Source organism: Crocodylus porosus, unplaced genomic scaffold (assembly GCF_001723895.1).
Source record: "Crocodylus porosus isolate Cpor-Errol unplaced genomic scaffold, CroPor_comp1, whole genome shotgun sequence".
Classification (NCBI taxonomy): Eukaryota; Metazoa; Chordata; order Crocodylia; family Crocodylidae; genus Crocodylus; species Crocodylus porosus.
In genome coordinates this window covers 104,494,661-104,497,977 of record NW_017728931.1, presented here as the reverse complement: position 1 = coordinate 104,497,977, position 3,317 = coordinate 104,494,661, and the positions used below count along the sequence as shown (strand labels likewise).

At 41.4% G+C, this 3,317-nt stretch overlaps 1 protein-coding gene and 1 long non-coding RNA gene across 2 annotated transcripts in view; both read left to right on the top strand.

The window, feature by feature from the left end:
* The window catches only part of CADPS2 (calcium dependent secretion activator 2), a gene marked incomplete at its 5' end in the record, with an annotated part of 600,328 nt that overhangs the window by 63,118 nt on the left and 533,893 nt on the right, over positions 1–3,317 (top strand). The gene's annotated exons all lie outside the window — the stretch shown is intronic.
* Positions 1–3,317, top strand: part of LOC109315642 — an 8,247-nt gene that overhangs the window by 1,082 nt on the left and 3,848 nt on the right. The gene's annotated exons all lie outside the window — the stretch shown is intronic.

Genomic DNA, 3,317 nt, shown 5'->3' with positions numbered 1-3,317 from the left:
GGATGTGTATCTAGCTGGGGTAATGTAGGCCCAGCACTCTTTCCTGCTTATGCAGGGGGTCGGACTCGATGATCTATTGAGGTCCTTTCCGACCCTAGAATCTATGAATCTATAAGGAAGTATGGGTTGATTGAATGGACTGGAAGGTGGATAGAAAACTCGAGCTCAGAGAGTAGTAGTCAATGGCTTGATGGCTGGTATCAAGTGGAGTGCCCCAGGGGTCGGTCGTCGGGCTGGTTTTGTTGAGTATCTTCTTCAATTAACTGGAAGCTGGCATAGAATGCACTCTCTGCACGTTTGCAGATGACACCAAGCTGGGGGGGACTAATAGATACACTGGAGGGGTAGGTTTAGAATTCGGAGAGACCTAGAAAAACTGGAGGATTTTTCTAGGAAGAGATTTCAAAAGAAAACTCTTGAAGTTCAGTAAGGACAAAAGCAAATCCTGCATTTAGGATGGAACAGTCCTTTGCACTAGTACAGGCTGGTGACTGACTGGCAGCAGCTCTGAAGAAAAGGACCCAGGGGTTACTGTGGATAATCAGCTGGATATGAGCCAACAGTGTGCCCTTGTTGCAAGAAAGCTAACAGCACCCTGGGCTACATTGTTTGGAGTGTTGCCAGCAGATCAAGGGAAGTGGTTATTCCCTTCTATACAGCACTGGTGAGGCCACGTCTGGAGTACTGTCCAGTTTTGGGCCCCTGACTACAGAAAGGATGTGGAGAGAGTCCAGTGGAGGGCAAGAAAATGGTTAAAGGGCTGGGGCACATGACTTATGAGGGGTGGCTGATGGAACTGGGCTTATTTAGTCTAGAAAAGAGAAGACTGATGGTGGGGATTTAATAGCAGCCTTCAACTACTTGAAGGGTGGTTCCAAAGAGGATGGAGCTAAACTGTTCTCAGTGTTGACAGATGATTGAACAAGGAGCAGTGGTCTTAAGTTGCAGCAAGGGAAGTTTAGGTTAGCTATTGGGAAGAATTTTCTCACTAGGAGAGTAGTAAAACACGGGAACAGGTTACTCAGAGAGGTGGTGGAATCTCCATCCTTGGGGGTTTTTAAGACCCAGCTAAACAAAGCCTGGGCTGGGATGATAAAGTTGAGGATGGTCCTACTTTCAGGAGGGGGTTCGATTAGTTGACCACCTGAAGTCCCTTCCAACGCTAATTTTCTATGATTCTACTGTTCTGAATGCTCCATATACTAAAAAAAAAAAAAGTAATTGAACTTCTGTTAGTGTGGCAATGAGTCCATGCCAGTACACACCCCTGAGAGCCTGAAACCAGCATTGTATTTGTGGGTGTGCACCAAACAATGGCTGTTATATTTTTTTGACACTTGGCATGTGTAGAGTGGCTCTGAGTGGAATGTGTACTTTTTTTAGTGATCTGCAGAGCAGTTTATCTAATAGATCAGCAATGTATCCAGTTGTACACAGAGTGCAAAAGTGCTTTCCTCATTGGCAGTTCATAGGAAAGATGTTTGGTGTTCAGTTTCAGCTCCCATATCCAGAAATGTAGACTAAAAGCAATTTGGGAGAAGAATTCTCTTGCTATGGCATTTGTACAATGCATAGGAAAGTGGATATTTTTTGGTTGGTTTCTGCACATCAGTAGAATCCTAAAAAAGGGCCAAGATTGTGTTTCTGGGTCTGAGGTTGTTAGTCAGCAACATGGTAATTATTTTGAATGCTGTCTGGGAAGCATGAGAACCAAGGCGAACCAAATGCACTATGTAACTTATAAAAACCCTCACTACACCTCTCCTCAGGAGGAGTTGGGTCTGACTAGTAAATCTGATATCTTTGTGGCTGGCAATATTACATTTCTATTCCCTTTTCTAATAAAGCTAGATACCACCAATACAGGATTCTTGCCCTCTGCTGCCCATGTGAGACTAGGTAGCAAGTCCCAAAGCTAAAACCCTTGTGTAACTACTTATTCTTTTCACAGTAGAGGCATCACAATCTTACCATAGTAAGAATAGTTCAACCCTTTGATGTGTTCAATCATTAATACTTTTGGTCAGTTAAAGCTTTTTTATGGATAACAAATGAGAAATTACTTTAATTTTGTTCTGCTTCTTTGAAGGTGTTGTGTAGGAGAGCTGGTCTCAAATGTCTCCCTTCTGTCTGGAATTCTTTGATTTTCTTTTTTTCTTTCCCCAGGTTGTAGCAACATGTGGGTAAATATTTCTTCTTTTTACCTGTTGGTTGCATGCAGGACTTAGACTTTTCTGCCCTTGTTCTCCTCACTAACTTGTATTCTGAAGGTTAAACGAGTGTAACTAAGGGCATTATTTAAAGACAATAGGATTGAATGGGGGAAGATTAAATTAGTCTCTTGTTTGGTGCCATGACACTTCTTCCTCCCACCAGAGCCAGTATAACTTAGGTGTTTAAACATACTACTTCCCTCTTCATTGGTGTCCGTTCTGCTGTTTCTATAATAATCAGAATTGAACCATATACCTTATGTGTATCAGGTTTTAGAAAAGATATCTTTAAATTAAAATGATCTGAAATACATTTTCATCAAGCTCACAGTTGCATATGCTTAAGGTATGTAATGCTCACTTTAAAATGCATAATTATAGCAGATAGTGGCTGCATTAGTAGCTTTCAATACTTCCACCAACAAAATTTATTTCCCTTCCAGTTTTTCTTTCAAAGTAACCACAAAGGTTCCATGTTTTGAGGATCTTAGTTTATGACAAATCGATATAAAAAGGTATAGTAGGGTTTTGATAAAGGAAAAGAAAGGTAAAATCTGAAGTATTTACAGACTTTTGCCCATCTTTGAGAAACAAGAGCTGAATTTGTCTGAATAAATGCTGCGCTCTCAGTTAAGAGAGATCCTATAGCATTATTTCAAGGTTTTTTCTTCATTTGCTAAGGAAATGATATTGCTAGTGTTGCTCTGATGGCAGAGGAAAACTGCAGTGGGTGAGTAGCTTGACAGATAGATTTGTAGCTCCATGTTATGTAGGCAGTCACTCTGGGGACTAAATGGGGAAGCAGACAAGTTAGAGACCAAATCAAGTCCAAAATTAACAGGGCTGAGAATGGGAATGCTGATTCATGACAAAAAACAAAACAAAAATCAATCGGTTCGGACTGAGAAGTCTACCCTGATGAGGGTAGGAGGAGTGGGAGAACAACAACAAAAACAGATTTAAAAAAATTTCATAGATTTCATAGACATTAGGGCTGGAAGGGACCTTGGGAGATCATCGAGTCCAGCCCCTGCCCAAAGGGCAGGAAGTCAGCTGGGGTCATAGGATCCCAGCAAGATAAGCATCCAATTTACTCTTTAAGGT